This window comes from Mytilus californianus, unplaced genomic scaffold (genome assembly GCF_021869535.1).
Source record: "Mytilus californianus isolate M0D057914Y unplaced genomic scaffold, xbMytCali1.0.p SCAF_18, whole genome shotgun sequence".
NCBI classification, from domain to species: Eukaryota; Metazoa; Mollusca; class Bivalvia; order Mytilida; family Mytilidae; genus Mytilus; species Mytilus californianus.
Window position 1 is genome coordinate 5,119,383 of NW_026262666.1, and position 23,735 is coordinate 5,143,117.

Sequence of the window (23,735 nt, forward strand, 5' to 3'; positions counted from 1 at the left end):
TTTTGTTTTCTAGGAGTAATATATATTTTCTATTATGGCCTAATTATACTACTGCAACTGTTTTTCGTCGCAACTCCTCTGAATATGCACACCAGATTTTCACAAAGTTTGTAGATTATTAGGACATGCTATGTTGATGTGCTTATCGACAGGAAATTATGTTCATTATTTGTTTTAGGAGTTATGCCCCTTTGAACTTTACATTTTGGTCTAAATATACTACTGGAACAATTTGTCATCGGAACTGCTCTGAATCTGCACACCAGAATTTCACAAACTATGTAGATAATTTGGACATGCTATCAAAAAGTGCATAGTATGAACATTTATCTTATCTCCTAAAGATTTATGGGGATATGATTGGTTAACGGACTACATGTGGTGACTATATATATTTGGTATAGGGTGCCCTAAAAAATACATGGTTAGTTACCATATAGGGTTAAGACCATATGGGGTTAGTAAGAAGTTACTTCCCTTTTAATACAAAAAGAAACCTGAAAGGTTTAAACAGACGACGAAACTGTTAATGAACGATTGAATTACATTCCTTAAACAAATTTAAAGCTAACACGTTGTAATTGTTGGCATTTGTTTTTTGTAGAGACAAATAGAAGTGGGTTCTTAAACATGTTAAAACTAAGTATTGAAGACTTGATCACTTTGATAGGCCGAAAGTCTAAATGCCACATGCAAAGACAGTCGGTAAGATAAATTCGTTACACGGTGTGCTAGTGACCTAATACGATATATATGGGGTCAGTAAATTCCATGTATATCGTATTAGGTCACTAACACACCATGTAACTAATAATATAGTGCGTAGATGTGCATATAGATTCCCTTTATTTCTTGAAGTTATGTCTTTTTAAACATTGAATTTTTTCCAAAATATATTACTGCTAAAGTTTGTCATCGGAACTCCTCTGAAACCGCACACAAGTATTTCATAAAACTTTATTGACGATAGGGATGCACTTAGTAAATGTGCATATCCATAAGAAAATTGTAACGTTTGACCTTTGTAAGAGTTTTTAATCTAAGGAATCTGATGACAATTTTATTGCCGAGTGACAATGTTGGACCGTGGAATCATAGCGTGCTCCCAACGGTTCTTTCACTGTTTTTTTTCTTTTCTTTTATTAACGTTCCATTTCAAAATCTAATCATCTGAGTTATACTTTTTAAAATGTAGACTTACGCGTAATAATCAATCAATCTTGACTTTCTATGTGTTCACCCTTACACTGAAAAATATATATTTTGTGCAGAGTAAATACAAGTGATACAGGACACATATTAGGACCGGCCAAAGATCGAAATTTAGACCCATATCCTGAAAGAAGTCTCAAATCTGCAAATTGTGCAATTATGACGTTACTGTTGCACATGGTAATGTATACTGGTGCAAATAACAATGCACAGGTAAGTATTTAAAAGTTAACAAAAGGATAAATAGGTTAAGTTTGATAAGTTTTTATTTCACATTTACCTATTTGAAGATGTATTTAGACACTTTGAAAAAAAAACAGGATTACATTAACCTAAACATCTAACTTTGGTTTCATTAATGGCACTCCATACATTTCTATACAGATATTTTTCTCCAAATGCAAAATTCTTTTAGAAATTAACTACAAACTCAACAAAGTAATTCTGTCTAAAGCCTGATGACAAATACATTTGTAGGAGTGTCATATAAAAATGCTGGTATAAGTTAATGAATTTGAAATGAAACTTTTGTTGACAGCACAGATAAAAAGAAAGAAGAAAAAGTAGTTATACATGAATAAGACGCAATCCATTATTGATAAATACGACAATGAAATCTTGACAACATAAGACAACATATTTTTACACAGCCTATTTATTATTATAAATTAAAACATCGATACCTAGGAGGTGGTCAAACCTTGTACTATTTTGTTGATAAAACGTTTTGAAATTTCGTCATTGTTTTTATATAGTAGTTTGAATTATAAGAAAATGTATGTTAAACATTACTGTTTTTGCGTAGTCCCTAAACTTACAAAAGTAATTCTTTTTAAAAGGCAATTTGCAGATGCATTAAGCCAGTTATATGTGAGACTGTTGTGTCTTCGTATCTATTGAGTCATATACAGGGTGATTTGAGGTCGATATCTACAGTTATACGGAGAAGTGAAGAGAATGTACTGGTTCTGATACACTTTTTATTAGCAGAAATAATGAACAATCACACACAGGCTAGATTAGGTAATAGTCTACAATAATGGAATTACTAAGTTATAGACTTGCAAAAGGGTAGTATACTCATTATTGAAAATTATAATTTTAAATATTTTATATGTATCTGAGAAGATTCTTGCAATTTGACAGTCCACTTTTAAAAGATGTGTGATAATCAAGAAGTACAACTTAACAATGATAATATACATAACTTAAATTCTATATTTAGATTGTAGACAAAAAAAAAAGTTAAGGATAATGGAAATATTACAGAAAACATAAAAAAGGGAACAATTGATCAATTGTGTTCCAACCGTTGTTTTCTCATCAGAGCCATTAAATCAAGACCAAAAACATTTGTGTTATTTCTTAATTACACCGATTTCAAACACACTGATTGATTGATTGTTGGTTGCTTTACACCGCAACAGTACAAAACGGCTATATCGAAACAAGATTTTAAAAAAATATGTTTAACGCCGCCGCATTTGCGCCTGTCTCAAGTCATGTTTGATTATTTATTTTAGTTTCTTTTATATATTTCGGAGTTTAGTATGACGTCCATTATCACTGAACTAGTAGATATTGTTTAAGATGAAGCAAGCCTCCGGATGCGGGATTGTATCGCTGTATTGAAGACCCATTGGTGGCCTTCGATTTGTGTTCTGCTCTTCGGTCGGGTTGTTTTCTCTGACACATTCCCTATTTCCATTCTCAATTTTATTGTTCATTTTTGAATTCCATACAATAACGTGTAGTTATAACTGATACTTCATTTGATAACCTGCTTGTGCGGGTGCACTCGACTCCAATCTTAATTGACTAGCGTTGTCAGTTTTCCTATCGAAGGACGGTGGTTTTCTCCAAGCACTCCGGCCTCCTTCATCAATAAAAACTGTCCGCCACGAAATAGCATAAAACAGTGCTTAAAAGAGTCGTTAAACCACCAAAAATCAAATCAAATCAATTGATAATTGTTGGTAATCATACAATACAGAAGAGGACAAGTAACAATACAGAAGAGGACAAGTAACAATACAGAAGAGGACAAGTAACAATACAGAAGAGGACAAGTAACAATACAGAAGAGGACAAGTAACAATACAGAAGAGGACAAGTAACAATACAGAAGAGGACAAGTAACAATACAGAAAGGCACAACTAAATTTTGAGAAATGACCTTTTTTGATAAACCGTTTTAAATATTTCATGCAATTTGTTTATCATTTAAAATTATAAATCATAAAGTATTCCACATTGATCACAAGTCATTCTGCTTCCATTTGATACCAATGTCACCTACATATTTGACATATGTCTGTACTAAGATACACAAAAGCGTAGGAACTATTTTGTGTTAAACATATACTACTTTCTGGCAGGTGCTTTCTGGCCGGGTTCGAATAAGTGGTGTTACTTCTGTAAATAGTCCCTTCTATGAACCAGTCCTAGCAAAACTTACTTATACCATTTCCTATAGGAGATTTTATTTTGTGTTCTTATATAGTTTCTATAAATACTTTCCAAGTTTATAAAAGTTGTTTGCATTCAATTAGAGATTTCCAATAAAATTACATTTCCCGACATAACCGACTTTTTAGAACGTATTTCTGGCTATTGCACCGAAGCAGGACGGAGGAGAACATACATTACATCAATTAAACGCTCCTTGAATACATATATTCTGTTTAAAAATATGGAATTAAAAAAATTAACCCAATTTGTTATTCTTTACATATTTTGTTTTGAAATTCGGAATGATTTAATTGACAACAATTAAATCTTAAGGACATAATTGATCCAGTTACCGAATATCAAAGGCACCAATCACTACATCGTCATTTCACATGACCCATATATTCATTTCCCAAAGGGTTCATTCTAAAAGCTACATAAAAAAAAAAATTAGTTTGAAAAAATGAAAATAATATAATCTGACGTGAGATGATATACTCAGTTTTGGTTTATATATATGTTATAAGGTAAAAGGTGTGCATGGCTTACTTCAATTTATCTTTGTACATATATGTTTTCAGAAAAGTGAAGAAATATTGAACGTTGTTAATAAAAAAATCGTCAACGATAAAAGACTAGGTAAATACAATTAAGAAGATGTGGTTAGAGTGCCAATTCGACAACTCATCATCCAAGTCACAATTTGTAAAAAAGCTATTTAAGGTCAAAGCACGGCCTTTAACAATGAGCCTTGGTTAACACCAAACAACAAGCTGTTGAGGTTGGTCTGTTTATTCCTGTAGATCATTTTGCAGATTGTATATTGATACATTTTATAATTGTTGTCTAGTGTGTGAGTTTTGTAGACGCACACAAACACAAATTAAAGTAGTATCAAATGAACGAATATTGCAATTCGTATCATATACGACCAAAGTACAAGGTATGTGTTGTAACCTTTGTTCCTTTAGTCACCCATATATGAGATATCGCTAAATTTCTAAAGCATTAGACCTTATCGCTATTCTAAATTCTTTCACATTAATCATAATATTTTTTTTGCACTGAATCATCAGGAATTCTATTATTATAATACAATTCAAAAACAAATATCTTGGATATCCAGCAATAGTGAACAATAGTAATGATAAAGCATGCTTAATTCACTTTACCACAAAACTCATTTAGTTTTAAAATAGTCTACATCTTTAATACATGAACAAATCTGTATTATAGGATATAATCCTTTGCTGCAAATGATATACGAGACTGATAAACCTGTAACAAACTTAGTAACTGACGATTTATCGGAAAATCCTTCCTTATGGCAGTTCAGAGATCGTATATCAGTTGACCATTTAAAGCAGACAATTACAAATTCTCAACACAACTGTCCTGTCCTTCAACAGTTCTTATATCAAGCAAGTACTTCTTCCTATCTGCTTTAATCTATGATAACCAACAATTAATTTTCTTTGTTTCGATTATGACTAGTAAATATAAAACAAAAAACATTCAAAAACAGAAATTCGAAAACAAAAATCAGAAATAATTGACAAATTAGACCTACAGTAAGGAGCCTGTAGTTTTGTTTACAATTGTGAGAAAACAATTCCTCACAATTGATGGTTCATTCTCTGTATTTCAAAGCATAACAAAGTAATTTTTACGAGTTGTGAGTCAAAGTATTATAAGGTTAAACGTACAGGTACATTGTATGTACTGAAGATTAGATCAGTCTTGTTGGGTACATACACATATCGGGCATCTACAATTTTCAGGATTTTTCATTTCCTCATAATCTTGACAAAAAAGTTCAACATTGGAATCATTTTTTAACAAATTTTTTCTAATCAAGTGCCGTAGTATATATTTATGTATGCACGATAAGTAATATCTTTTTCAGGAACACTTCCTAAGAACTTTAAGATTTGTACCTGGTATAATTAAACTACAGAAAATATTGATAAAGAAATACAACAGGCGACTAGATAGAGTAGAGGCATTAGGACTAACAATGGATAAAGTTCTGATGGAGTTTCATGGTAACTAAATATTGTGGATTTTTTTTTCTAATTCTAGAAAAGAGATGACTGGAAAGGACTAAAGTTTTAGTAATTGTTGATACAGAGAAATTAAAATACCATATTAAGGAATATGAAATAGGACAGTATATATATATATATATATATATACAAGTCTAAATTGAAAACAACGTTCAAACCTATGATTGCGTTGGAAAAAAACCGCAAATTTTATACGTGTGCATGCAAAACAAATTTCTTGTTAGAGGGGTATAAATACAGCACAAACAACATTTTCCAAAAGACCAAAAAAGTGAAAAAGCATATTTTTACAAAACGCATTTGACTAACAGGTCGAACAACAAATGTTCTTAAACCCTATATATATATACTGTCCTATATATATATATATATGATTTAGGATGCGGGAAAAATAGTAGCACTTGATCAGGACAAGACCTAAAATTGAGAATTTGTAGTAGATACAGCATGCATAGAAACACATAAAGAACGATATCTGAAATAGTTATAATTCTTTGTGATATTTACATTTAAGGTAGTAGACCATGGGTGTGGTAGACAACTCTCGCAAATGCATTAGAAATCAAGTGTGCATTATAACATAGAACTAACTGAAACAGTGATCAAATAGATTAGTGTTGTTAAAATTTGGTTGTGAGAATCCTGCCGGAGCATCTTCGAAATGTTTTAATTAGCAAGCATTAAATTATGGAACACATTTTTTTCTTATTCGAAAAATCACGACCTGAAAGGATATAAAATTGACATTCATAGATGAAATGCTTTTTGAAAAACTATTCACTTAGATAGTGGCAGACTGTCAATAAATTGACTTTAGGGTCTGCTGAATTGGACATTTTTGTAAAAGAAAAACGAATATTGTCTAAAATTGTCTGAAGGCCAAATTGCTTGTAATTTTTGTAATCTCAAGCAGAAAACTTTATTACAAAATTTACAAGTTGTGATTTCCGAGGATTTTAAAAAAAATGTTTCAGTTTTTTTGGCAAGAATGAAACGACCATTATATTCTTTTCTTTCAGAGATTGAACATAAATTTGCTATATGAGCTGGCTAGAATTTAGACGTTTTGAATATTTCTTTACGTTAGGGCTTTTAACAGCCATTGATATTCTGGATGAGGACATGTGAAATAATACAGACAAATATGCCTTTTGTGTTTCAACCGTCATTTTGGTTACTCCAAAAGTAGTCATATATGATATACGCAAAACAAAAAATAAAACGATGAATTTAAAAAGGTTGGTGGACGATTCATGGACCCTTACCCTTTCAGTGATGTAACTATAAAAATAATTACTCTAGAGGGAAAATTTGCCAAGGCCTACCCTCTTAAGTATAAAAATGAAGACGTATCATACCTTGTCCTTTCTTTGCAGTATCTACAAAGCCATTATGATTTTGATCTGGATACCTTAAACAATTATGTAATAGTTTTTAGTATGCATTAAACTTTTCTACATGACCTCATGATTCTATATGACGTGTCTTCCGAAGGTTTAGGTTGTGTTGAAATTTGAGGTCAAAACACTTTAAACATTATACAACATATATTGTATGTATACAGTTAACCTGTAAGTTGCTTTACAGTATAGTTACAGGTTTTTTTTTTCTTCAATAAATGCAATTTAAAAAATATGCATTATTCTACTCTGTCTCTTGATGATTTTAACAGGGTATGGTATTATTTTTGGGACAAAATTATAGAAAGGTATATCAGCTCTTATTCAAAATATAGACCATGTTATTCAAGGGGGTTTAGAATTCAGTTTAACTGCTTCAAGCTGCTGACTAATGTTTTACTTGTTTTCAATTGGACAACCTCACTACTACATGTGACCAAAATTATTGCGCCAACTTTTATTTACATGTAATTTCCACCCCCTCCTCTTTGCCCGTACTTTAGGCATGAAATATAAGGGATTATATTTAAAAGTGTATAAAAAAAAATTACAAGTCGCATTCTGTCTTCATGAGCGCATGTAGAAAAAAAACATGCATTTTCTGCATCACAATGGGTCGACGTACAACATATTGTTTTTCCTTATGTGCTTCTTTATATTATTTAGATACGAGATCATCTCTAATTCTGTCTTGTTGGAATGATTTCAAACAAGCTTGAGAAAATATCCAACAGCATATGGAAGGATATGGTCTGTTAACCCATTGAAATGTAAAATACACATTTTAAACTTATTTAATACAAAAAAAAATCGTACAAGGGGTACTTATCGATAAGACAAAAATCAACAAAATTAGCAGAAAAGATAAAATTGAGTTAAAAACTACGGACACACCATAAGTGCGTGACATCAAAATTAGGCTTTTATAGAACTTAACATTCCTGAAGAAAAGGCTAGTGGCTTGTAATTGAAGTGATATAGCAAACATATTGGGTTTGGATCCAAATATGACTTTCAAATGAATTATTAAAGTTGCGTTCATAATAAACTTGAATATGCCGTATAAGGTATGTTTTGGGCAATCAGAATGAAAAGGTAAACATTATTTGTTCCAACTATGTAACAGAATTTCTAAGTTAATTTCTTTTTCATCTTTAGGATTCCCAGTAAATGGTAACTTTGTTTTTCTGTCTAAAGAGAACTGTTGCAGAAGAATTGATGAAAGTACACCAATAGCTTATGTTTTACCATCGGAGAGAGACACTGGACTGTGTTCGTATGCCCTGATATTCTTTCTACTGGAGAAACAAAACTTATTCTTAGAGAAATACTGTCAACAGAGGACAACTAAGTACGATACATGAATATAAGTTATGTACATCATTTATACAGATACGTAAGGCGGGAGGATGTTCGATTTTTAACCATGTTCAGCAAAAAATATAATTGAGGATTGAATTAATCAACGCTCTAAGAAACAGAATTTCAAGTATCTCTGCAAACGCCAGATTACCGAAAAATTGACTTTTGTAGTTCATGATTATAAAACATTTCACATTAAACTAGCAATAGGTTTTTTTTATTGAGAAGCTGAATATTCAATGAAATGTAGATAAAATACAATTATTATAAAAAAAATCCAATTATTTCTACTCACAATGACTGACAGAGAAATTTTTTAAACACCATTCTTGAAAGCAAATTCAACATTTATGAAAATTCGGTACAGTAGAAGCACGTTTATACCATCTTTAATAAAAAATATCAAACTTATAATGATTCTTGATTGAAAGTCATTTTATAAAGTTTCAGATATGACAGTCTCCCTCAAGTCAAGGTAAAAGATTTATCAGCGGCAGACCTAATAAGTTATCATCCTGGCAGAGATTTACTTCCAATTATTTTAGCTAATTCTAACTTCTCGCTTGAAGTTGTTCCGGAAACTAAAGTAAAGTACAACTTTAAAACCTGGAGAGACAGATAATGAACAGATTTCTATTTACAAAATCTGTTATTCTGCTTAAGGAGGTATGTAGGGATTGAGCCAGTGTGAGGTTTGTCATCTTTTTGTCTCACTTGTCTGTCGTTGTCCGTTAATTTAACCATGCTTACGTCCTCTGAAACTACAGGACCACGATAAAACAAACTTGACAACAGTCATCACAAATGGGATGTCTTACAATGTAATTACAAAATGTGTTCAATGTCCCACTTCTGCGTAGAAATATGGTTCAAACGCCTATAAATAGAAAAATTGGTTATTATACATATTTTGGTTTGTTACCTTGAATTCCGCATTAGATATAGAAAATATTACAGTCGCAAAATCATTCAAAATGATAATGTCATTATAATGTCTTTTGACCTTGAAAATTGAAACTTTAAGGGTACCCCTTTTGGCTTGACTTTGATATATGTGATTAAAAGGAGTATTTTCTACAAAACCTTGTCCTAGTTTTTGGATAATTTGTTTCTGAATGAATTTATCGCTCTTTAAAGATGAAAGGTGAAATGAGGTTTGGCACCCAGCAGTTAAATCAATATATCGTCTTACTTGAAGCATATATAAAAAATCTGAGACAAGGTTTTGTAGCTTGTGTATGGTTGATTAAAGGGATGAATACAAATATTTACTACCATTTGACCTGAATGTGCCATTTCAATCCAAGTTGGAAGACCACTTTTTTTGGCAAATAATGAGCTATTTTTTTAGATTGATCATACCAAAAATAAATCTATCTATAGTTAAGAAAGAGTAATATTTCAGCTTTAAAATGAGTTAAAGATTTTAAAAATCCATTGAGCAGTTTTTGAGAAATAATCTTTAATGACTGTTGGTTGGAGTCAGAAAATTATGACTGTAGTGCTACCTTAATTTGTTATCCATTTCTGTTGATTTTCCATCTTTTATTTCTATTCTTGCCTATAACCTTGTTAATCTTAGTAGAAAGATAGAAACTTTACAATGCACAAATGAATAGCAATAAATTTTTACTTTAATCTTGAAAATAGTATAATAGATATCAAGGCAATATTTACAAAGTTAACAAGCAACAATGGCTTTTCCAATGTTTTACCCTTTTTTACCTAATAACTCAAAATTTGAAACAGATAAACAGAAAAAAACTAAAAGAGCAAAATGATCAACAGGAGAAAACCTGCAAATGCATCAACTAACTACAATTGTTAGTTAACTCTTTATATAATGTAGAGTTAAAAGGCTGTTTAATGAACATTTTTACAACAAAAGAGGACATTGTGTAGATGCATACTCTTACGAGACTCCAGTTGTTAAATCAATACCAACTAAATGTTAAAAATAAAGCTACCCTGACGTGTCTATAAGGTGTGTGATTTTTAGTGCTTTATACCAAACACCATTGCTTCTTTGGTTGAAATAGAAAAAAAGTATAAAATGTTTTTTTTTACGACTTTACCGTTTCTTAAATGTTCTCTGGGTGTTTTCAAATCAAACCAATCACAACCTGACTATAGAAAAGAAGGTTGAAGCTATTGTTAATGGTATGAAAACTGTATAGAATAAATTTAACTATCATGAAAGCCTTAAGTTTGTTCAAAATTCATCCTTTTAGAACATAGGGCCGTTTAAGAACCGTCATTAAAGGGAATAATATACAATTATTGCCCGCTGAAGAAGTGAATATTATACAATAACTGTCTTTTGATGAGGTAAATATGTGGTTTCATTGACTTTTGAAAAACTGATATTCTCGGCCCCAAAAGTCAATAAATTTTAGTCTCTGATGCTTGATTTTTTTATTATTAATTGTTTTGGCTTTTAACTAGCTGTCAGTTACTGCGAGTACTCTCAAAACGTACTTTCTTTTTAATTTGACCTGTTGATACTATTTGTAATGCTTTTTTGTTATTTAATGTTAACATGGATCTTGTCTATATACCAGCTTTGATTGTTTGGAATTACTACACATTTTCACTTCTTCGTACTATGAACATCAATATTATTTCATTTCTCCTTAAATACTGTTCCGGAACCTGTACATAAGAACACGAAGTTTTATCGAACGCCTATTGTATAGTTTTATTGTTGATATTCACCCCATATGTACCAAGTTTTAGATTAGTTTTATAAATATACAAGAAATTTCTTGGTATTCCTAAACGGAAGATTATACACACAGAAGAAGGAATATACTTAACAACAAAATTATTTTCATTTACCTGTGCATAATATGACGTCATTTTTTTCAAACTTGATAATTTTCAAAAAAATGTTTAACATTTCACAGCGGTTTTATACTTTTACCTTAGTTTAATCCTTTTAATTACTTTCTACCTTAATTATTCATCCCTTATTTTTATTAACTATGTATTTGCATTGTATCACAACTCAAATTTATTTGTTCATTATGTGTTAAGGCCGTACATTGAACTATAATGGTTTACTTTTAAAAATTGTTACTTGGATGGAGAGTTGTCTTATAGGCACTCATACCACATCTTCCTATATCTATATACCACATATTTACCGAAACAAAAGACAGTAGTTGTTTTATTCCATATTCCGAAAGAAATGTATGTAATGGAAATTATTTACCAAAACCAATTGTACATCAAACGTTTTTTTTACCAAAATTATACACGTAAAAAAACGCGACGTTTTGCGCGGTGAATATACTTTTTCCGCAGGTGAATATGCTTATTTATTAAAAATCTCATTCATATAGAAATAGTTATCAAAAGTACCAGGCTTATACTTTTATACGCTAGACGCACGTTTCGTCAACATAAGACTCATCAGTGACGCTCATATCAAAATAGTTATAAAGCCGAACAAGTAAAAAGTTAAAGAGCATTCAGGACCCAAAAACCTTCTAAAGTTTTATCAATATGGAATAATCAAAATTGTCAACCAGAGGAAGGGTTATTCCTCGAGAGCTCAATATCTGTTTTATTATACCGAACAAAAAAATAAAAGTGAAATATTGTAACAAATTGTCAAAACACTTACATGTACGTTAGAAAATTATTGTGTGTCTATAAACATTTCTCGTTTGTACAACAAAGGAAGACGTTTTCTGTAAAATATAGATGGCCCTGGAAAAAGCCGTTTACAAGAGATAGCGTAGGCACTAGATGCATTTCAAAGCCTTATTAGAACTTGTTCCTTCGTCACTTGATGGGCTTCTAACCTGGACGCTGCCATATTTGTTTTTGTTTGAGTGACTTCCTACTTTAAGGGAGGTAGCCCGTGATCTTTGAGGTACAACCAGGGTTATTCACCAGGGAATAATAGGGTTGTTCGATGGTGGCTTCAATTTGTCGGGTTATTCACCGGGAAATAATACGGTTATTCGATGGAGGCTTCAATTTGTTGGGGTTATACATCATTCATGCAAGTTTTTGGAAAAACATAGAAATTAAACTATGACATGTGATTCCCTATTAGCCAATTAAATAATTACTAAATACTTTAAGGTATAATATTTCATATTTTATACAGATTGAGACAGTTATGTACAGATTTGAAACAACCAATGCTGTAGTCTTTTTACAACTCAGAGACAGATTTAAACAAGTAAGACTCAGAGATTTAGACTGGCTTGAAAAAAAATGAATTGTGGAAACCATTTACTAGAATTTTTTTGGTGTCTTTTTATTGACGGAAAAGCTTGACATAGCGCTATTTTCATTCTTCGTAAATATTAGATGTCTAATTTAATTTTTTGCAAAATCTTATATTTTTATGTTACCATATCTCAATTAACTTTTGAGTCAGTATGCTCAGTGCATTGAAGGTAGGTTGTAATAAGATATTTTTCGTAAAATGTTATTTAAACAAAAGTCCATATTGATTTATTTGTAAGTTAAGAAATTGTCACGCATGGTTATATTTAGCCACATATTTAAATGATTTGCTCTTAGCAAACGCTGTGTTGCCTGTTTTATGTTTGTTATTAAGTAATTTATATAGAATGCACTATACTGTTAAATAGAGAATGGATGCAAGTAAGAACATTAAAACATCAATAGCAATATATGTGCAGATTTTGATTTGAAAAAATTATAGACTGTAAGCATCAACAGCAGTATTATTATGTAAAATATAACATGTTTGAGGATTTAATTTATTTACAAAGGAAAGAATCAGTGTCCCAGTACTTCGACAAATTCAGACTGACCTAGATCAGAAGACTTTCTCGGAATTGTGTGATAGTATTGACAAATTAGACATAGCTATAAATTTCCTGAAGTCAGATTGTTCTGAACCAGAGAGTCTATTGGGTGACTTCATGGTCAACATAATGAAAGATGCTGATAACTTAGTCAGTCAGAAGGTAACATATACAAAGTTCGTTTATTTTTATGCTAGATCACTTTACTGTTACGATAACATATATCTCTATAATTACTGACACAAAAGTAAAGGAGGTGTTTTGCTTTTACCCTGTCCATTTGTCAACAACGTGTTAAAGAAACATAATCAAATATGTTATAACCGTGTTGAAGACTGTTCTTTGACCGATAATGATTTACTGTTACATGTTGTGACTTGGATGGAGAGTTGTCTCATTGGAAATCATACTACATCTTCCTATATCTAATTATTTGTAAAAATGTATAAAAAAAACTACATACAAGGTACAAGGTAAATTCAAATAACAGAAAAGTTCATAAAATAATTGACAAATGAAGCGTTATCGAAAAGAGGAATGAGTGAAAATAACAACTATCATATTCCTGACTTGGTTCAGACTTTTTCTTGCAGAAAATGTTGGTTACACTTGGCTAAACCTCCCACTTGCTATTATATCTGTTATTTTTTTGTTTTCTGTAAAAGTCATAGGTACTTGGAGACAGGACATTTTTTTAAGCCCTCTCCCTTTTTTCCAAAGTCTGTTATCTTTCTATTTTCTGTTTAAATTCCATTATTTTCGCGTTTTCTGTATTCTATGAACATACGTATATTATAAATAAAGTGTATTTGCTATTAACTATCAATTCCAAGTTTCTTCTCCACGGCGATCACTGCTATATTATATAGAGAGTCTCTATATACTATAGTAGTATAATCATAGTATACATTCAGATAAACGCGAAAATAATTGGCCTGTACCCGAGTACTTAATATGTGTAAGTTTAAAACCGGAAGTCTTGTATGACTTAAAAGTCGGTCTGATGACGGAAACAATATCCGGACGCCTTTATTTTCGTTTTTCTCCAAAAATAACCCAAACTGAATAATCATAAGAATGGATGACAAATGCGACTATTCATGGTACCTATAGGACACAGAGGCATGATGATTAATTCATTGTGGAAGGAAGAGAAGCGACACACAAAATGAGGTCTTCTCGTTTAATAGTATAGATACCTCGACATACACGGTCATTTCAGTACCAGAATACACGACAAACGAGACGATTTGAATTTTTAAAAATTATTAATTTCTCCAATCTTAGTAGCAATATACCAACTTCACCTGCTTATGGGATAATATTTAACAACTTATTCGGTATTAAGAGCTTGCAGCTGCTACTCAGACTTTGTAAAACGTCACCAGTCTCTGAGTAGAAAGTTGACAAACCAGTGGTATGTCAAGGAACGTCGTCTCGTCCTTTTTCGAAAAAAAGTTCATTAGATGGTACCTTGTTGGTTAATATTCCGTATCAAATTCACAAATATTCACAAAATGGTCTTGTAATATATCAAAAAAAGAAGATGTGGTATGGTTGCCAATGATACAACTCTCCACTAGAGTCCAAATGACACACAGAAATAAACAACTATAGGTCACCGTATGGCCTTAAACAATGAGCAAAGCCTATACCGCATAGTCATCTATAAACGGCCACGCAATGGCAAATGTAAAACAATTCAAACGAGAAAACTAACGGCCTAATTTATGTTCAAAAAAATGAACGAAAAACAAATATATAACACATCAACAAACGACAACCACTGAACTATAGGCTTCTGACATGGAACAGGCACACACATACAGAAAGTGGCGGGGTTAAACATGTTAGTAGGATCCCAATCCCCCCCCCTAACCTGGGACAGTGGTGTAACAGTACAACATAAGAACTAACTATAAAAATCAGTTCAAAAAGGCTAAACTCATCAGATGGATACAAAGAGAAATACCTCTTACAAAAACACAGAGTGGAATTGGCCGGGTAATTGTATATCCCAACAACAAAAAGAAACTAAGTAATGATCCGAGAGTACTCCCAGTTACTGACAGCTAATTCAAAGCCACTAACAACTAATAAAAAAATCATGCATCTAAGACTAAATTATCAATCAGTACACATCCAACATGCAATGAAAGTATATATGTTGGGTACTGACGGCGTTTATCATCTTAATAACGTGCTATAGTATTCTTTTATTTGACTTTTTGAATGATACTTTTACTGTTAAGACTATTTTTTGGAGATATCCATTTGACGTGGCTTGGTACTTATACATCCAGTCATTGTGTAAGTGTGCTTTGTTAAATTTTTGTTTCTTGTCGTTCATTTTTGCTGATGTGCTTTGTCTCCATGTATTTTTGTTGTTTTTTTTTGCCACATATTTCTTTGTTTTAATAATGATTAAAATTTGAACACAACATTAACTGTTGTACTCCTATTTTGAAATGTTTACCTATTATGTTTGTTTGTTTGTTTTGCTAACACATCGTTGTTCATATTATTGAACTTTATGCGACTGTCATACAAGTGAGAGGTAAGCTATCTATTAAACCAGGTTTAATCCACCATTATCTACATAAGAAAATGCATGTGTTAAGTCAGGAATGTGACAGTTGTAATATTTCAAATGTTATCCATTCGTTTGATGTGTTTGGGCTTTTAATTTGGACATTTGATTGAAGACTTTCCGTTTTGAATTTTCTTCGGAAGTCGTAATTTTTGTGATTTTACTTTTGACTTGTTTTGTTATTTCAGGCAGACCAGACCTTTATATGTAAATATATACAATGTGTGTGGATGACATTGACACTGGAGAGAACAAAATGTCGACAAAACAACAACATGGTTTGTATTTAATTTTACAGCATTGATTCATCCATCCTTACCATTCAGTGTTTCCATCAGATTTGTATTAAAAAAAATGTATGGTTACAAACAGCCATCACAGGTGTGCAAATTAAAATGTTTAACCAATAAAGATAAGAAATTAGTGTGTTTGTCAAATCTTAAATAATAATGTGAATTATTGAATTAATTATTCAGTAAATAGAATTTGCAAAATCTGTTCCCGTGGAATCATTGTGGGACTGAAAATATCTCTTTAACATGATTTGCATTGGCCTGCATATATTATATTATTTTAGTTTTAGTTGAATAAAACATGTTTCATTTGTCTTATTATACCATTTTTTTAAACTGTTATAAGTAAAATATGTAGAGAATTGAGATAAATCAGTTTGTAAAAGTGTTTATTAATACATTTAATAATTATAGTAGTCCATCAAATAATGATGGGGATCCTTTTAGGTAGTAGCCAACACATAGACATACTGTTTCAATACAAATTTGCCAATGCTTTATTCTAATGCCATAATCATGATATTGAGATGAGACTTTAAATGATGATAGAATTTATAGCATTGGTCGTTTCCGGTTTTTGTATACTTTGGAAAACCTAATTTATGTTATTCATCTCCATTATAGGAGTCATTTTGTTGTATTTCGTCGGCTTTCACTCAAAAACTGTCTGACGAACAACGTACAGCTTTATATAAAATCTTGAACGATTTGAAAATAGAACAGCTTGATTATTTGTCAAACATGATATTTGACTGTCTTATGTTGACTATAGACATGCCTCAGAAAAACGAGGAGTCTGTGGACATGTCCAAGGTTGGGTATGTATGCATATATAAAATAACTATCAAGGAATACAAAGATAGCGGTTACATTTTTCTGTATCAATGTATTGTGTAGGAATAAAAAGAAACGTGGGTCTATATAATGAAATACCTACACCACACAGGTCAAAAATGTCTTGTAGGTAAGCTGTAAATTTGCCTGAGTGTAGAAAGCAGTAAATTCAGCTGAAGAGATGTGGAGACTAAATAATCATGTTTTGAGGAGTTTCTAAAAATGTTGAGGGCAGCACAACTTTTTACACTCTAAAGGAAATGGTATATTGGGGTATTTCTGTCAATAGTTTTCTCAGGAACTACAAATTTGAGCATTCTGTAAATTGGTATCAAGTTTAGTGTATGCATGGTATACGGTTTAATATGTTTTCACATCGATTGCTTGTCAACTTCCCTTTTAATAAATTCTTAGTGAGAATAATTTGTTAGCAGTTGAAAGTTGTTCTTGTTCCTATAAAAAAAAATTAAATAAAGCTGGTAAGTGAACTTTTGTAAGCATTGATTATGAGGTAGTGACACTGTTTTTTTTTATAAATAATGAGGAGATTAAACAAACTATTTTATATAACATATCATTTCGTTGATGTTGCTTTTTTATAAAAAAAAAAGAAAAGTCATTACAAAATGTTTTTTATTAATTCTAGAAAATGATTTGCTTTGAAGTACATAATTGTAATTCATTTTTAGGTCAAGTTGATTCTTTAGTAAGCAAAGGTAATTTTTGTAAAGAATATAAAAAGAAGCCAATGAGACAACTCTTTACAATAGACCAAATGACACAGAAATTAACAACTGTATGCCACCATACGGCCTTCAGGATGAGCACATCCCATACCACATAGACAGGTATAAAAGGCCTCGAAATGATAATTGTATAATAATTCAAACGATAAAACAAACGGCCAAATTTATGTACAAAATAATGAACGAAAAACAAACATTGAAATACAGGTTGTGTTTCTGTTTCTTTTTAGATTGAAAGACGCAATTAAATCTTATTTGTATGATCCCCCATATGAATATGAAGCTCCGACACCGGACTGGCTTCAAATATTTGTAAATGCTTTACCTAAGGATGGAGATTCTCGTCTGCTTGGCTGTCATGTGGTAGAAACATGGGTAACAATTCATAAAACATTAGCTCACAAAAGGGATCAGATGTTATAGATAATACATATGCATTTATAAGTTTGACCTTCACGTGTTTTTAACTGTATATTGCCTTGCTTTTTTATGGTTGAATTTTATCAAAGACATATCCAGGAGAATATAAATATTTTTTTGAATACAAAATATGATTAAGACGATGTAATTATTGGGTCTTAAATTTCTGAAAATGTCCTGTGCCAAGCCAGGAATATGGCAGTTTTTAACAAATAGTCCGTTTCTACGTATGTTGGCGTTTGTTTTTGTAGCAGTTCAGTGTGTCTGTTGTTCCATTGTGTTTCCCTTATAGTTGTTGTGTTTCCCTTAGTTTTGGTGTGTGACCCAGATTTTTTTTCGCTTTATCCATTTATGACTATTGCCGTATACTTCTGCTGCCTTTATTTAAGACAAATTGTGAGATCGTTTTTCAAATACCACATACATTAAAGCAAACTAAAGTAAATGACCCGTTATGAGTGATTTTGTAAAATATGAACCAACAATGAAATTGGTAACTTAAGGGCTGGTTTGTTTCTTAAGGTAAACGTCTGTTGTTTGTAATATAGTGTATAACCATGTTATTTGCTTAGGTTTATATTTGTTAAGAATGTTTAGGCAATCCGTTTTATTATAGGTAATGATATAATGTACTAGTTGATAAGGTTGACAATAAAATCAGTATACCTTATGCTAACGTATCCTGAAAAAAAATTCAAAATAGTTATAAGGTACCGGTTTACAATTATCAATGACAGGTAACTGTAGTTTCATGTTTGATATAAACACTTTTGCAAACATTTTGTAATTGTTTTTAATATTTATGTTAATATATGCAGTATATGTTCCATCAATGTAAATTGTATTTGCTTCTGAAACATGATGAAATTAGTGTATGTCTTGTTACTCAAAAAGTTTGAAAAGTACGGAAGATGGAAAGATTTTTCATGTTATCGTGTTTGAAAAAAAAATGCATCATTAGATGATTGTTCATACTAGGTATTCAATAAGAAAATAATTTCAAAGAAACACTATCATATTAGCTTGTCAAATGATCTCTTGTGTATCTATGTTTATGGACATTACTTTTTATAATTAGTCAAAGGTTCATTACGATCTCTAATACATCTTGCAAAGTTGTTAATTTTTTGTGTTTTTTTTTTGTGTTTTTTGTGTTTGTGTTTTTGTTGTATTTTGTTTTTTGCAATTAGCATATAGATATATCTTTTGAACTGAGTATTACTGTGCGTATTGCTATGTGTTTCTTTATTCTACATTGGCTAGAGGTATAGGGGGAGGGTTGAGATCTCACAAAACATGTTTAACCCCGCCGCATTTTTGCGCCTGTCCCAAGTCAGGAGCCTCTGGCCTTTGTTAGTCTTGTATGTTTTTTTAATTTTATTTCATTTATATGTTTTGTAGTTTAGTGTGACGTCAATTTTCACTGAACTAGTACACAATTTTATTTAGGGCCACATGAGGACCACCTCCGGCTGCGGGATTTTCTCGCTGCGTTGAAGACCCATTTGTGGCCTTCGGCTGTTGTCTGCTCTTTGGTCGGGTTGTTGTCTCTTTGACATATTCCCCATTTCCATTCTCAATTTTATTGTATATGATTTTCGGTCATTAGTATTTGTTTTTAAATGCGGCTCTGTCCTGAACCTCGTTTATATAATTATATTTCTTTTTCTTCTGGAAATTAAAAATATTTCCTAAAGATAATTTGAGAAATTGTTATCGTTGTTAATTGGTATTTATCAATACCTTTTTAACTTGAGTTATACATTGTACATGTTTCGTTAACAATTGTCCCAAACAATCTTTAATTGCAAAAATGTAATCCCAATGTAATATACATTTTACTTGCTGTTACAATTCTGAAAATGCATCCAAGAAGAATATCCATACCAAAACAATCTCTTGTAAAATCTGCGCATTCAATATGTGTAATCAATGTTATTCAATTTTTGCCTGAACATATACTCTAGAGACAAATACCACATAAATGGTGTTATACTAAACCGGTGAATATGAAGATATTCACAAAGAGTAGAAAATTATTTTCGAATAATATAATAGTATTATGGTTATTATTCATTATTCATATATTGTTGCATAGCATTTTCTATATTCGGTCTGGTATCAGCCCGAGACTCCCATATCAAGCCTGAAGACGTATACGTATCGCGAGGGCTGAAATGGGTCGAAGGCTGATATTAGGGGCAATTATAGGAAACCCAATGTAATGATCTATTCACATGTATTACATATTTTATTTCTTGTTTTTGATTGACTGGTTAACAGGAGCCTAAATTCGGGGGCTCGATATGGGTTTTTGGGATTTGCCCCGATCGATATTTGGCCCGAGGACAAATAACTGACTCCGAATTTTGGCTATAAATATTGGAAATGAATGTGATAATGATTGTTATTGAATAGAATGAAAGTAATACAAAAATAGAGTGCTTTTTTCAAAAAGGTTTACGACCAAAATGAAGAAATATATGCAAAAAGTACCAATTTTCATGTTCATTTCCAGTGTAATTGTGGTGTTGGTAGATTTCTCTTCAAGTTATACCCGTATTTCTGTTTTATTCATTTCTTCTGTTCTTGACATCAGATTACTGATTACGATCTTATATTAAAGACTAGAACAAACCCGCACGAGCGCGACTTGGAAACTGCTTGAAATGTTTAGGGTGATACACAGCTTGGGTTTGTGTTTCTCAAACTGTTGTTATGCACTGAAGCAGTATGTTGATAGTTTTGATTAGTTTGTCAGTTCTTCCATAGGAGTTTGAATGTCAAATGAGTAGCTTCTCTCTCGTTGTTACACAGGTGCTCCTAGAACGGAGGAAATAATTCAGTTTAATTCGAAAGTTGCGAGCCAAGTTTTGTCGCTGTTTGATACGGGTGCACCGAGAACGGAAGAAATAACTAAGAGAAGACAATCTAGAACTCTCTGATGATTTAAACATTTTTTCAGTGGTGCGAGTTTGTAGTATTTTTTTTTTTTCGAGTGGTGCGAGTTCTGTCTCTGTGTGACACGGAGGCTCCGAGAAAGAGGAATTTACTAAGAGAAGGAGAAAACAATCTAATGATTAAACACATTTCTTCGAGTTTGTTATATTACTTCTTTTTTTTTTGTTGAGTGGTGCGAGTTTGATCAAGTAATGCAAGTTGTAATTATAAGTGAGAGTGTTTGAGTGGTGCGAGTTGGCCTAGGGCAGATTTGTCATAAATTCAAGACTAATTGAATACAAAACCATTTCCGCCTGATTACAAAACGGAGACGGTAACGAACCAGCTATGGAACTTTATTTGGGGTTTAATTCATTAAGCAACGCTAATTAAGGCAATTACTCTATGAAGTTATAAAGTACATTACATACACTAACTACTTATTATTATATAATACTCAGATGATCGTCGGCTCGGAGACAAACCGGCTAAAACAATTTGGTCTCCAAACTTAATAGTATAGAAGATGTTTTAGCACATAAACATGATAAAAGAAGTCATAAAACAATATGGAATATTTTGAAGGGGTTTGCGAGAGTTTTTACTATTCATGCCCAAAGGACGTGTTCAAAAATTTCATTTGAAATGTTATATTTTTCTAAAGTGCAGTATGGACGATTGGAATAGTATTATTTCATCAACTTATATTTCATATCTAGAACATTGCGAAGGCGAAGGTGGTGACAGTTGCAGAAACGGCAAATCCGAGTAAGACAATTAATGACCGAGAAAGGTACTGTAAACAGATCAAAGTGTTGACATACGGTTTACTGGGATGATCTAAGGATTAAAAATTAGGAATAGAACATGGTTTCATTGTTTTTTTTTATCAACTCTCAGTGGCAACTATGCAAGCATATATAAAACGAAAAAAAATATCTTGAAATCTAAATGTTTGGTTATGCAAAAATTACGACGGCCATTTTTTGGATAGTCTCTGTCGAACAGTGTATGCTGGAATTGGTGCGAAATTTTGATTTTTCATCGAAAGTCTATAACTCAATTAATGCACTAGGCATGGGGATAACAAGTCCACATTCCGACAGATTATGAAGTGTATTAGCACATGCATATACAAAGGACGATGACAACACATTAGACTATTAAACAGTAATGTAGGATTAAAGTGTGTCGGATTCGGTTGGGTCGAAAAGGACTATAAAAAAGAGTGCATTTTGGATATGGTGTCATACATTATGCATTAATTGCAACCAGCTGACACCTAAAGACGTTTTACGTTCGAAGTGCATGACACTCTACAAGTACAGTATATCAAATTTGATTTATGTCCTCATTCTGAGCAGACGTGACTGTGTATAAAGCATTTAAGATGAAACACACGCGACTTTAAGACGGTTACATTTACTGGACTTGTGGCAATATCAACAAACTATTTTACTGGTGTCTTTATTGAGTATGCAGTCTTTCTAAAAAATACTCGTGCTTGTAATTTTATTATCCTTTAAAATACAAAGCATAGGTCTGTCCTATTTTCAAAACTGTCTTGAACGATTTTCTGCTTACATCGTAGTATTGCACTAACGATACCAATTTCACTATACCTGATGCGTTTTTCAAAACTTCTCTAGGTCAACACGTTTCAAACTACTTATACAACATTGAAAAAATGGCCAAAGCCAAATCCAGACGACAAGGAATAAGAACTATGCATGATGGAGATACATAGATTAATTGAAAATGATTTCCAAACATTTTAACGTATATTTTGAAAAAGAAACACTATTCGTATTTTCATGCGACTACCAAAATTCTGCAACGGGACTCGCATTATCCTCTGGCACTACAGCAGATCCATCAAACCCGTGGCAAAAATAACATTCTAAACAGTTTTAGTCTTGAAATAATACCTAATGTTCATTTTAAATCTGACTATTTTTTTCAATCATAAGATCTATGATATTGTTGTCTTCATTTGATCCTAGTTATGATATTTTAAATCGTTTAGACATGTTAATAGTTCTTGATCATTTACTTCAATGTTTTTTTCTTTCTGAAAACTAAATTTTATTAACATGTTTACATTTGTTAATAGATACATCAAATACTGGTACCTTATCCTGGCCTCATTAATATTAGTATAGAACATATTTTATGGTTAGTTGTGTTAGTACATAGATTTTCATTAATCTGGATATAATTTATGTCTTCACCTGAATGATTTTTTTATACTAATTGCTTAGTTTACAAAATAGCTAGATAACACGTGTAGTCCTTTATATGAAATATACATTTGTGTCTGATCTAATATGTATTAGCCAAGGAATTTTTCCAAAATATTTGTTTTTATAGGATTAATAATATGCCGTCATTCTATTCTGTTGTGTTTTACAAAATATATCTACATTAAAATTGAATGCTATTTTATCAGATCATTCAGTTGAAGGTAATTTTCATTTACTAAGTGTTCTTGTCATGTTAGATTTCTTATATCTTGAACAACATTTAACTATTAATTTTTTAGTTGACAACAACAAATAAAGGCATCAGTAGTATACCGCTATTCGAAATTCATAAATCGATTGAGAAAAAAACAAATTCGGGTTACAA

At 31.6% G+C, this 23,735-nt stretch overlaps 1 long non-coding RNA gene across 1 annotated transcript; it reads left to right on the plus strand.

Moving 5' to 3' along the window:
- The first annotated feature begins 4,239 nt into the window (after positions 1-4,239).
- On the plus strand, positions 4,240-13,444 carry LOC127726611 (uncharacterized). Its single transcript, XR_007993609.1, has 7 exons — positions 4,240-4,302; positions 5,570-5,708; positions 7,796-7,879; positions 8,288-8,480; positions 8,936-9,157; positions 12,612-12,686; positions 13,249-13,444. It is a non-coding gene; the product is annotated as an uncharacterized LOC127726611 (long non-coding RNA).
- Positions 13,445-23,735: the final 10,291 nt, after the last annotated feature.